Genomic DNA, 14,574 nt, shown 5'->3' with positions numbered 1-14,574 from the left:
GTTCACTTAAACTCTGGTTTTCTATGTACCTACTTACATTTCTACCTCCCATTGAGAATAAGAATATAGGGAAGAGGAAGGGCAAAGCAATTTCCAGAAGTATTGGTTTACAAGAGAGAGGTCATTTTTTAAAACTAATTTCCAGATTCCATTTCCTAGATGCTCTTTCACATCCCACCCCCCCCCCCAACTGGTGTTTGCATCCTGTTCCAGAGCTGGATCACTTACACGTTGTTTTAATTGTGCCTTGAATTGCTCTTTTAGACAATGGAAATTCATTCATGGAGAGTAGCTCTGATATAGATTTTTTCAGCCTAGCTCAACTCACTAACTGTTGTCCCTGTGCCCTACCCCAGTCATCTCCAGTAATCAGAACTGTACCTTCAGTCTGTGGTGTGTCTCAGACAACTGCCCACACTTGCCTAGCAGTGTCTTCAAAAGCCTTTCCAAGATGCATCAAGGAAAATTAATTCCACGGGTCACATACCCCAGAGCTAAGTAGAAACCCTCCTTGCTTTTTCCAGGTGCTGAGCTTTAAGATAAGACACAAATAAACTGTCCAACACTCCCAGGAGCCAAAAGGGGTTGTGATGTCTGGTCAGCCAGCAGCTGCACTACTGTGAGCCTTAGTTAACCCAACGATTTGGTTATAAAAACTGAAGACAGATAAAGGGAAAAGAGAAAGGAAATAAGGTAAGAATTACAAAGAGTCATAATGAGTCAAGCCAAAGGATTGTTCAGGATCCTGTCTCTGAGAAGATCCAGTTGCAGCTGTTTAGAGAAAGTGCACAGAGGGAGACGAGGAGCAAAAATACTCCCTTTCACAAGGACTGAAAATCCTCTGCCCTCCTTCCTCAATATATCCTTGCAGATTTCCTGCAGTTTTTACTGAAAGATCTCCCGAGTCAGACATTGGAAGCACATCCTTCTGTTTAACAGTCTTTGATGGAGGTATATCCATAAATTTGCCTAATCACATTTTTAATTCATTTATGCTTTCAGCTTCCATGGCATCCTGTAGCAGTGAGTTCCACAGTGTAATTATAGACTGCTTAAAGAAATACTTCCTTTTGTTTGTTCTGGACCTGCACTACAATTTCATGATGTCCCTGTATAGTAAGAAATAATGGCTATTGTTCCCTATTTACATCTGCATACCACTTGTGGGGTATATTTTATATACTTTATATACCTCAGTGATTTAGTCATCTGCTTTCCAAGGGGAGCACTTCTATTTAGCCTCTCCTCATATAGAAATTATTCCATACTGCCAGTCATGCTCAGTACTCTTTCTAGCTATATTTAAAAAAAAAAAACAAACAAACAACCACAAACACACACACACCCCCAAAACCAAAAACAAACAAAGAAACAAAAACCAAAACCAACCCCCCCCCAGCAAACAAACAAAAAAACAAACAAAAAAACCCAAACAAAACTTGCCAAGGAGGAACTGGGAAGAGGTCACAGTGCTTGTATGATGTAAGGTGTGGGTACACTGGGGATTTGCTGTTGCAGTGTGATGGGGTTTTTGTCTCATGCTGCAGTAGTTTCTACCTTTTTTGTCTGGGTTTTTTTTTTTATTTTCATTGCTGCCAAACACGGAACTGATATTTTTATTGAATTATCACAAAATGAGTCTGAGATCATTTTTCCTGAGATGTGATAGCTAATTTGGAGCTCACTGGTGCATATCTACTCGTGGCTGTTCCTCCTCGTGTGCAGCAGTTTGCAGTTATCAATGTGGAGTTTCAGCTATTGTTTCACGATCTGGTTGCTTAAAGTTTATGAGGTCCCTTTTTCATCTCCTTGCAGACAGCTTTTGTTTTCACTAGCCTAATTCCACACAATTTTTAATACTTGTCACATCACTGTTCTCCACTTTCCACATCATTTATGAGTATGACAAGCAGCACAGGTGGAGCACATGTCCCCCCTGAACTGAGAGGATCTGTCCATTGGACATCATTGTCCCCTCTGCCTCCTCTTTTCAGCCATCATCTCCCATTCTTTTGCCCTGCAGCTCACTGAGTGTCACCCCCACTGCCCTCCCTCATGCCCAGCTTGCTGGTTCTTCTCACAGCACTAAGTCTGTGCTCCAGCACTCTGCTGTGACAGATGTTTTAGCCATTTGTGTCCTCTGGTTTTGGAGAGACTGCTCTTTAGAGAGCCTGTCTCAGACCCTGATGTTCCAGTAATGGAAATATATGGAATTATAGAATCATTTAGATTGGAAAAGCCCTTAAGAACATTGAGTCCAAGCGCTAACCCAGCACTGCCAAGTCCACCACTAAACGATGCCCCCAAGTGCCACATCTGCATGTCTTTTAAATCCTGCCAGGGATGGTGACCTTGCCACTGCCCTGGACAGCCTGTGCCAGTGCTTGACAACCCTTTCCATGAAGAAAGTTTTCTTAATATCCAATCTAAACCTCTCCTAGCACCACCTGAAGCCATTTCCTCTCATCCTGGTCACTTGTTGCCTGGTAGGAGAGCCCGACTCCCACCTGGCTCCACCCTCCTGTCAGGGCAGAGAGAGCAAGAAGGTCCCCCCAGCCATCCTTTTCTCCAGGATAAGCTCTCCCAGCTTCCTCAGCTGCTCCCCATCAGACTTGTGCTCGGACCCTTCCACAGCTCTGTTCCCTTCTCTGGACTCACTCCAGCCCCTCAACATCTTTCTTGTCGTGAGGGGCCCAAAACTCAGCTCAGGATTTGAGATGTGGTCTCACCAGTGCCCAGCACAGGGGGACAGTCACTGCCTTGGTCCTGCTGCCACACATGGCTGGACTGGATACAGTATAGAGAGACCACATCACACATGTCCAGCAAATGAGGATACACATCACATGAGCCTCAGACTCAGGCACAGAGGAAGCAGATCCGTGTCTGCTAAATTAGACCCTGCTGCATTCATCCTTCTCTGATGACAGGGTGAGTGATAGAACTTCTTTTGCACACAAGGGTGTGATCACCCCTCACTGATTTTGCCTAGTGATACTTCAGTCCTGTGTGAGAGGCTGGAGAACAAGGTTTGCAGCTTCACAGGCACATCCCAAGAGCTGGAGAGGCTGCCTGGATTTGTTGCAACTGCCTTAGCAGGAGTCTGGCCCATCTCCTCTTCTAGTGAAACACTAGGCAGAGGGGCAACAGGATCTAACCATCTTTTGATTTCTAGTGAAACACTAGGCAGAGGGGCAACAGGATCTAACCATCTTTTGATTCTAACTGCAACCCCAAAACTCTAGAGAATAAAAGAGTGTGTAAGCTGATGCTAAAAGAAGTTGCTGCTTTCTGCCTGGGCTCCCACCCAGCTTGGACCTCTGATATCTCCTCTGGTGACAGAAAGTCTAGAGGCATTAGCAACACACAGAAAGATGAAATTGGTTTTGCCAAGGGTATTGCCAGGGCCAAACCTCACTGTAGTCAGTGAGCAGCAAATGTTTTAACCATTGAACCAGAATTCAGGACCATGTTGTGCACTGTTTGCTGCCTCCCCATCCACACATCACCAGTTTCTGATCTGCCTCTCACACCATAATCTCATAGACAATCCTCAGGCATACATGTCATTCAGGCAAATTAATTTTGCCGTGATTTTAAGGGGAAGAGATCAAGACAGTGCGGACTGTATTTGATGCATCTGGGTAGGAAAGTCAGCATGGCCATTCCTTCCCCTGCAGCAGAAGCAGCATTTGTCTGCATGCTCCTGTGCTGTCTCTAACTGGTTTGATTGAGGCATGACTGTATTATACCATTAGTAACATCTGTAAAAACATCTGAGATGTCTTTGTTTTATTGGAAAACTGAAGACTTCACTTGATCAATGGCTGGTTTTATTATAAGATCTCATACAGGTGTTACCACTCAGCCAGTGGCAGTTCTCCCACCTAAATCCCCTTGAATTAAGTTTTGAGAGGTTTCAAATACACATTCCATCAAATACAAGGGAGATTTTGGATTCCCTCTTTCTATTACATTTTATAATTCTATTAAAAAAGCAATCAAATTTCCCTGGCAAGAGAGAATGAGTCTAACTTGATCCTAGTTCAATATGCAGAGTTTCATTATCATCGCCAAATTTAACATCTTTCTCATTCTTTCTCCTCTATTTTTTCAGCATGTCCCTAGAAATGTGAGCTAGTTTCAGAAGGGAAAAACTGCTGCCTGAACTTGTCTTTGTTACCTCTGTGGCAGCACAGTCCTAGGTCTGTCACACTGTAGAAGCTGCTGGGGTGTTGGGTGGCCTTTTTAAAGCATCCTTTGTGGTTGACCAGTGCCAAAGACAAGTAACAGTAACAAATTAATTCACCTCTGTCCTCAACTTTTGTGGTCTTGAGGCTCAGAGCTTGTCTTCCAAACATGCTAAGGCAGTTCTTAAGGCTTTATTCACTTAATTCTACCACCATCACAGTACAGTACCATACCCTCCCTCTGTGGCTTTATTCATGGGTGTCATGTGTTAGTGAATATTTTAGCATCCCAGTATCTTTAAACACCTGAGTGTTTCTCAAATCAGACTTGAAGAAAAATTTTGTTCAAGTTTGGCCCTGTACGAGCATATCAGCCTCCTTCATGGTTTTCCTAATTGTTTTCAAGCATCTTAATTGATTTAAAACTGCAGCCTAAAATTTGGGAAGAAATTACTTGCAAGTATAGCACTGAATTTTTAAAATTACATGTTTCATCATAGTAAATCCAGTGTGTTGGCTGCAAACAGCAGAGAGTTCTTCCAGCACAACTATTTATCATACTTATCTTTTCCCCCAAAATGTACAGAGATGTGATACTAACAACTACTTACATGTATTTCCCATGAGGCTATCTTACACTCACAGCCAATTGAATCTAACTAGCTAAGTTCTTTTTTATATTTTTCTCTAGATTTCTCTTTTCCTTCTATCCTTGTTTTTCATTACATCTTTTGTTTTCTTCCTTCTGTGTGTAAACTGTAGGAAAAGCAAATAAATCTTGGCTATTTCTCTTGACTTTTCTCCTCTTACTGTGGTTCCTTCCAGACTCCTCCAGTTCTGTTCTCCCTCAGTTTATTATCTCAAAACCATGAGTGTTTTCTACCACTCTGGTACAATGATCTTAATGATTTATAACTCTCTGTGTTCTCTTTACCTTTTCTGTCTTTCAGGAAATCTACTGTGCTGTGTAATTCCCCTGAGCTGTAATGAAAGAGTGCTCTCATTATCTAGAAGGTATATATAAGTATATAAATATAGTTCTTCAATATCTAAGTAAAGACTATATAAGTAAATATCCATCAACTCAAAGCAGTTGTCTTCAAGCACTGGAAATACAAGCACATAATCCTTTTAGTGGAGAAACAGAAACTTCAGCCTAGGCCTTATCTAGAAAGCTAATTAGATTTTGAAGTAGAGAACTGGTTCATTAAAAAAAAAAAAAAAAAAGAGCTCATAATTAGCATGTCTTTCCATCTTTTACTCATCTGTTGGAATTAATTTGGTCTGTGGGCAGCACGACCAGGAAACAAGTCTCATCAGCTCTCTTCATTATGCCTGCTCTCCCTCATAATCTCAGAAGGCACTTTTTCTGCTCACATGTGCATGCTGTCGATAGCAAACCAGCCTTTGTTACTGTTGCTCTAGGGGGCCTTTATAAGGAGTTTAGTTTAGTGAAATAAATAACGTGAGTCACAGCTGGCCCAAGATGTGATCAAGAACATGATGCTGTGTTGCAACCAATGTTCTGGGGAGCCACATTTCCTCTTTTCTGCAAGAAGGCAAGCACCTGATGCTGTCAGGTTTTTTGTCTCTTCTCCTGATAGAGAAATTCTCTTCTTTTTTGGGCTGGCTGGAAATTCTCTACTGAGACACACACACATGATTTATCCCACTCTGGGAGTGAATGTTGATTGACATTAGGCCACGTGGCCCTTATGTGTGAATTTTGCTTTTTCTGTGGTTTTTTTTGCTGTGTTTTACTTTCGTTTGTTGGTTTGGGGTTTTTTGGTGGTGGTGGTTTTAATTTCTGCTCTTTTCTTTGTTCATTTAAAAGAGTAAGGAGATCCAAGTCCAAGTGTGACTTCTGATAGGACAAGGGGAAATGGCCTCAAGCTGTGCCAGGGGAGGTTCAGGTTGGGTATTAGGAAAAATTTCTTCACTGAAAGAGTGGTTAAGCACTAGAACAGGCTCTCTAGGGCAGTGGTGGAGTCACCACTTCTGGAACTGTTCAAAAAAGCAAGTAGATGTGGCACTTCACACAATATGGTTTAGTGGGCATGGTGGTGTTTGGTTGAAGATTGGACTTGATGATCTTGGCGGTCTTTTCCAACCTTAATGAATCTATTCTATCATTCTATTCTATTCTCTCACAAATTATGACAGAATTAGTAAGATGAAGGTCTGGAAATGGAGCTTATGTGAAATTTTCAACATCTATTTCAACAATAGAAGCATCAGAGAAAGACACTTTCTTCACTTCAAAAATGGAACAATAGAGTGCCCTGAGCCCCAGTATCTGGTTCTTATATTATGCTCAGAAAGACTGGTGTCTTATATTGCTAAAAGAATTTTCCAGAAATGTGAGTGCAGCCTTTCAGCTGCACTTTTGAAATCATAGTCCCTCTCCCAGAGCAACTGAAGGCAGTTGTCAGGACTCTTGATGCTCAGGGGCTCCACAGCCCTGACACCTCTCTTGACAGAGTCATTCTGCATTTCAGATGGACTCAGTCACTTGGGCTCCTCGAAATTCTCCTTTGCCTTGGCAATATCACTATCTCAGCCTGTCAGAGCACAGTCACTTCCATCACAGAAACCCATACATAATCCTTTTGCCCCAGAACATTTTTTACCTATGGTGATACAAGAAGGGGAATTAAAAACACGTTTTTGCTGCATCTTTTCAAAAGAAATATATCAATTGTGGATCTCAGAACAGGGAAGAAATTCTTCAATTCTTTTTAAATTAACTATAACACAAACACAAAGCCTTAAGTCCTTCTTTGAAAAGTAGAACTGTTTCATAGCAATACAAGTTGGTCATCTCTCAGTCTTCCTTTCCCTAGAAGATAAAATTGTTTAGCAGCCTTTTAGATGTTTCATTAACTTAGTCATTCATGACATTAACTTAGATTACTAATTTTATAATTTTAGTAATTTTAAGTTCTTTAGACTGTGTTATAACTATTTTACAGTGGGAAGCTAGTGTCAGCTATATATGATTTCCTGTTAGATTATTTCAAAAATGGCTTTATGTTTTGGAGGCTTTCACTGTTTATATTTTGGTGGTTTTTGATATATTAACCTGTTCAAAACTATTTATTGGGTTTTCTTCTCCTCCATCACAATAATAACTCAAAAGCCTACTCATTCAATTTCCTACTATCAATCTTCAGTTCAGGAATTTGAACAAGAAATATATTCCTGATATAACATCAAGGGATATAAACTTGCACAACTAATTCAGAGACATGAGGGAAGCTCCTGACACAGTCAGATAAGACTTTGAAACTTCCAGGTTCTTGCTCTCCTACAAGAAAGTGTAAAAGGTAATGTAACATGAAAGTGTCATGGAGAATACCACTATTTTCTCTTGCATTCACCAGCTTTCTCTGCTCCTTGGGATTAAAATTTGCCATTAGTCTTTGGTTTTGGAATTTCCACTACCAGTGACTTTTAAAAACAGGTTACAGAAACAGTACACAGGGAGAGTTTGAAAGAGACCTTTCTGCCTTGGAGCAAAGGGGTGAACTAGATGACTTCCCAAGGTGCTTGCTAGTCTTGTTTCTGCGAGGTAGGGAAAAAATATTAATGAAAAAAAAAGAAATACAAGAGAAATAAAAATATTCTTTTTAAGATTTCCTTAAGCTGGTTATGTAGGAGTCCATTACATACCCAAAACAGTGTCTTAAAGTATCCTTGTTCTGTGAATTACATTAGAAGTTCTCTCCATTAAAAGATACAAATAGCTCAAGGAAGGTTTGCTGACACCAGATCTCAGATGCTTTTCTCATCATATCTGTCAGACTGAGATGATAGGGCTTGGCATCCATGCAGACAGACCAATTAAGGTATTATTTCATCCTGCAAAGCTCAGGGCACTTGTTTCAGTCCGGCAGGTTTTCAATTTCCACGGTGCCTCAGAGATGCAGAGATGTGCATATCTTCCCTGTGGAAGAATGCAAGAAAAGAAAAGCAGGTGCAAATTCCTCACTGCATTTGACTGTTGCTCTTAAGTGTGACTCTACTGCCCCAAACAGTAGACAAAATATTCCAATGCCACCTTTTTGAGGTTCACATTTCCTAGAGACCCCTGGTAGCTGCCATTGGAGTGTGACTGCAGGATGTGCTCAAGAACTCGTGAATACTTTTGTTTGCTTCTCCCTACCACTCTGTAAGTAGTGTTCTTGATCTCAGTGTATCCAGGCTCCAGGAAAAGAGGATTCTTAAGGATGCCTCATAAGACTGAAATTATTCTTCCACACCTACTCAGACACTTGGGTTTCATGTCCTGCATATAGATAAAGTCAATAGCAGGGAAGAATATGACCAGAAAAGAGTTGTGGCCTTCAGCAGGCACAAAATAGCATCATTTCAAAGGATTCAGTGGGGCTATGCAAGTACACACAAACTGCAAGTTAGAGACAAAATTAAAGCCCTTGTGACTTCATTGTGGAGGCCCCATCCATGAAAGTGTTCAAGGCCAGGTTGGATTGGGCTTGGAACAACCTGGTCTAGTGGAAGGTGTCCCTGCCCATGGCATGAGGTTGGAACGAGATGAACCTTAAGGTTCCTTCCAAACCCAAACCAATCTGTGTTTCTATGATTCATGATCCTGTAATGACACCAGGTCCCATGAAAGATTTACTTTTGTTTCAATGAAGCTTGTTCAAACCTCTGATGAAAAGAAAGACAAAAAGGATGGAGAAAGAAAAAGGTGATGTTTTTCAAACAACAGAGTTTGTTCTCTTATAAAAATTGAAAATATTCACTACCAAGAAGGGAAACACACTTCACATTCCTGTATCTGCAGATCCTCTTTGGAAAGCATGGAAAGTTTTGGTCCCCCCTCTTGGAGAAATTAACTTTGCCACTCATAAGCTTTGAAAAATATAGATTTTAAACTTCAAAGAGTTTAGTGGGTTGGATATTACTGATAGATTATTGATATTATTGATTGCAAGGATAAAGTTTAAATTAATAAAAAGCAATACCTTGGAACTGTCCATGTCAAGACTTGCTATGAAAATATCAGGTTGAAATTTCACAAGTGCTGATTTCTAAGATACCTCAGATCCTACTGAGATCAATGGTACAAAAAGATTCAGCATTAAAACAACACTCCCCCCACTGATGCTCACAATACTTTATATGCCTGTTACAGTACATTGATCAACTTAAAACATCAGTGGCTGGATATTGTTGCACTTTCCTCTATCATACCCAAAAGCCCTGTGCTATCAGCTGTAATTTTCCCTGCGACTATTCAGTTCAGTCTCAGTCTTCATCACCAAGGATCTGTTAGCAGTGCATCAGCAAGTTTGGTTTCTGGTTCATAGCTAAGTTTGTGGCCCTCTTTTCTGGATCTCAGGCACATTAAATGAACACATTGTTACAGGAGCTGTTGTATGAGTGCTGCGTGCCAAAGAAAAATCCCTTCTTTGGCCTTTTCTCTGTCTTCACCTACTTGATAAACCCATAGATCACGATGGTTAATTTAAGTAAAGCACTACAGTAGGAGCTCAGGCTGAAGCAGTTTGCTGTGGATGACCCTATATCCCTTTCCTGAGCCAAAGCATTTCAAGGTGGAATTTTTCATCGTGTAGCTGTAGGTGTCAGACAACATTTAGCTGCACTGAAGTGCATATTGCTGGACTGTCACCATTTAATTAGGTGATTCAAATAAATTTGTAGGTGTAACTACATTACTTACTGTTCAACAAACCTGTGCCATTCGCAGATGTAACTGGAAGAGACCTATGCTGCCATTTAGATGCCCAATGAAATGATTAGACAGTTTCGTTAAATTGGTCAATAATGCCTAAAATTATTTTTCCCATTTTGAGATCTGCTATTAAACCAATTTGTAACCCAGTTAATATGTGCTCTGCAAATTCTATTTTATTCTACGCTGCTTATTTGCATATATTTTTGTTGATAATTTGTGTGTGTGGTGCTTTTACAGCAACATTCCTCTGTAGGTACCTAGCTGATGGTTTGTCAACAATTCCCTGCTTTCACTGACATTTTTCATTTTCAAGTTACTCTCTCTGTCAAAATTTATGTCAAAAATTTCTGTCAGCTCTGGGACAGTGACCCTAACAAAAAATTGGCATATATCCATTACTGCATAGTGCTATTTTTTGCTTGCATAAAGTGAGTGAGCCAAGACCATGAGTCACTAGGCAACTGCTAATTTATAGATCAATGCTGAGCTCATTTTTGTCTGTTAACACAATATCCAGTCCAGAGCTGGCTGAAGAAGTCACTGCAACAATAAAACATTTTATAAGTAATGCCTTACCTATTGTTTTTAGAAGCACTAATGAAGTTTTATTGGTTTATGGGGTTTTTTTTAATCTCCTTGCAGACTTTCAACAGCTATCCCCCAAACAATCATCTGAGGTAACTCAGTCGTCCTTCACAACTGCCTCCAATAACAGCTGAAGGGGTGACATTTTCCAGGTGCTTAATGGGAAATCTATCATTTTAAACACTTAAAAGGTGTTTCACATCAAAATGTTTCTACTGATAAAATTATTAGGAAAAAAAAAAAGCAAAAACTATCTCATATATCTTACCTGATACTAAAAGCTGAAGTGATAACAGTTCTATTAATGCTGAGGCATAGAGAGATTAGTTTCCAAAATGTAATCTCTCTTAAACATTTGCACAAGGTCTACCATGACAGATTCTTGCCATTTCATCTGACATTTCATCTAAATATGCACTGGTTTGCAGAGATGATTCCAGAAGCACTTGGATTAAAAAATGACACAGTGAAAGTCAGAAATATCCCAGTGACACAAAGCAGAAGCAGACAAAAAGCTGCAGATGGATTACAAGCACTATTTTTTAAAGGACTGAGATTTTTCTAGAAACAAATACAATAATGACTGCTTAGCAATGCTTGTGAAACCATCAAATATCGACATCAGCAGAAGGCAGAGACAGAAACACATGTCTATGACACACAGTGATCCATGAGATCGTGAAGAACATCAGTTTCAAAAGTTTCCATGACAGTCAGCAAACATACAAGGACAATTCCTAAAGTAAATATACAGCAGTAAAGCACCATCAGCACTTAAACAGTTGCTTTCACTATGCTATTAAATTATTTTAAATTATACTAAAAGGCATTAGCAGAATCAGAGCAGAATGTGCCACAGCAGAAGGTGAAAGATAACACACTCAGAATGATTAATCCAGTCTGAGATAGGTTTGAAAATCCTTTACATTAAAAGAGAAACCTAGCAACTGCTGCCAGACATTTTTAAAATACTGTACATGCAAATATACATTTTAATGGCTTTATAAACCACCACAAGATTATGTAGCAGTAACATTAGCAAGCTCTTAATGAGCTGAGTTAATGATTAATACAGTAATGCTGCCCTGCATGTTTGCTGCAGTTAAAGAGCTCAGGAATATTATGCACACAGATTTTAGTCTGCCAGAGCAGGTCTCTGTGAGATGATTTAGTTACCTAGGAAGGGACAAAAGGGTTGATTTTTACAATAATTCCCCTCTGGTGAGATAACAGTGCTTTCCATTCAAACAGAAATCCCTATACCCAAATTAGACCATTTGGCTTTCCTCACTGCCAATACTGAGTCATCCCCTTAGACACTCAGAAACAAAACCAGTTGCTACTGATAGTACCAATGCATATCTGAATTTGGATGCAATGTCCAGTTTTAATGCTTGTTCATTCAATTACTGATTAAAAATATTACACAGATCACAAAATGGTATCAGTTGGCCTTGCTGCCTAAACTAATTTACTGAGATTCTTTGTCAAGGAAAAAGGAAAGAAAAAACAGGTACTTTGCTAAACAAGACCCTCTTTCTTGCAGGATCTGATGTAAAGGTAACAGAATACTTAAGCAAAATTACATAAAAATTTCTCTGGAGAAGGCTCACAGTAGATGTTTTGGGGGTTGGGGGGTTTTTTTCTCCTTGAATTAGAAAGTGTGCAGAATTTTCAGAGCATTAATTTCAAATTGTACTATTATGTACTTGTTATGATATGTTAATTCAGAAGAGCCTATTTGGATTCATGGACTTAATTTGTTACAGACTTCTGCTGAAAAAAATTATACATTTACATATGTATATATATAAATGTGTGTACGTATGTATATGTATATATATAAATGTGTGTGTGTGCATACGTGTATATACATATATATATGTGTGTATATATATATAGATGTCTTTGGGTAAGTGAAATACAGTACCCATGAACAGGGAAGTCTAAGACTAAGCCAAAATATCTTTTTCAAGGCAGAAATAAATGGAAGGTTTTGCCTTAAGTGGACTTGGAGTGACACCTCGTGTCATAAAAAAGCAGTGCAAGCAACGAGCTACAGACAGACCCGCTTCGATAGAACTGCAGAAGCTGCTTGACCAGTTTTCTCCCTCTCCACTAGAAATGTCAAAAAACATTAACACGAAGACTTTAACAAAAGTCTTTCCTATTTTCAATATATTTAACCACCATGCTGACAAATCAGACGTCTTTCATGGCATTTGTTTCAGTGAGGATCCCATTTTCTACCACTGGGAAGCGTTCAGCAGGTCTGACTGCAACAAAATGAAAAGAAAGAAAAAAACCAAACCCACATAGTGATTTAATCATAATTACTCTTAATTTGATAAAATTCATCCAGTGCAAATGGCTCAGTGAGCATTTTTTTCTCCTTGAGAATGGCCCATTTTAACTGATGCTGACATTTGCAATCGATTTCAGCTAATCCACAGTAAGGTCCTGTGCTGCAGTTTGGCACAGTTAATCTCCACTGTCCCCCCCCAAGATAATCTGCTGTACAGGAATGACACCCTTCCATTGCACAATCCAGAGTAAAACTCGCTAACCCTCTTTTTTTGACACTTTACAAACCAGCTTATCAGCCCTACTCCACTGCCCTGCACATGAAAAGAGAAAGAGGAAAAGTCATTGCAGCTTGAATTAACCACCAGCACTGGGTCAGGTGCCCAGTGAAGTGATGGGGAAGGTGTCCAGTGTGTTGCTGCAGACTGTTGGCCAAGCACAGCTGAGGAGCACAAGCATCCCGTTTCCATTGTCCTGTTAGGACTGGAGCACTAATCCTACAGAGATTTAATCAGGCTGAGAGAGCCAGGGTTGTTCAACCTGGAGAAGAGAAGGCTCCAGGGAGCACAACATGAATTGGCCAATCTGCAAATGTTGGGTAAAACATGAAGTAAGAAATCTGTGAGGAGGTAGCACTTGGAAAGTGAACGTTCAGTTCACAACAATGACGATACACAAAATGCATGTTTTGAAATATAAACCAAGCTTCGAGTCCTGTTACCTCTGAGTTATTTATTCTGTTACTTACTGAGTCCAATACAAGGATGAGTGGGTGCAATCATCAACCTTCCTTATGAAGGTGGTCAGAATATCTTATACTCCACTACTTTCTGGATGGAACCTCCAAACCACCTGCCACCATCACACCCAACTCCAGCGAGACCTTGGAGGACCTCCCAGTGTCTAAAGGGGCTACAAGAGAGCTGAAGAGGGACTTCTATAAGGGCATGGAGGGATACAACAAGGGGGAATGGCTTCACACAAGCAAAGGGTAGGGTTAGATTGAATATTAGGAAGAAATCTTTGGCTCTGAGGGTGCTGAGGCACTGGCATAGTTTGCCAAGAGGAGCTGTAAGTGCCATATCGCTTGGAGTGTTCCAGGCCAGGTTGGATGGGGCTTGGAGCAATCTGGGACAGTGGGAAGTATATTCAGGGTGTGGTTTACATAGTAAACATGTAAGTGCTTTCAAAAGGAAAAAACCAAACCTGCTGCAACAGTCCAGCTCATTATTAGTAAGTGTTTGGTAATTCTAAAGATTAACCGTAGCAGCTGTGTGATTACTTAAAAATATTGTGACAGGGGTTTTTATACTCTTAGTTATATTCTGACACATTTTTTCATACCTGTGGAGGGGATTTTGTTCAGGTTTTTGGTGGATTATGAGCTCTGACTGGTTTGGTTTTACTGTATCTTTATGCTTTGTGCAAATACAATTTACTGAGCTCAGGGATAAGTGGGTGCAATTCCTCAGCCTTCCTTATGAAGGTGGTCAGAATAGCTTGTTATTATTTTCTGGACTTTTAGAATAAAAAAAAAAGCAATTAAGTATTCCAAGCAATTTCAAATTTCTTCTATTGTAATCCTTGTGATTCCATTAGAAATACAGACTCTGGAATGCAATCTTTAGGAATTTATATCTTCTTTCCAAACTCCTTGAAATCCAGTGACTTTTAAGCTGAGTGGCTACACATCTGATAATATTATTATACTTTTCCTAAGAAATACGAGAAAATAATAGTCACTACAGAGAACTCAAGAGAAGATGCAAG

Source organism: Chiroxiphia lanceolata, chromosome 6 (genome assembly GCF_009829145.1).
Source record: "Chiroxiphia lanceolata isolate bChiLan1 chromosome 6, bChiLan1.pri, whole genome shotgun sequence".
Taxonomy (NCBI): Eukaryota; Metazoa; Chordata; class Aves; order Passeriformes; family Pipridae; genus Chiroxiphia; species Chiroxiphia lanceolata.
Note: the sequence above shows the minus strand (reverse complement) of the source record.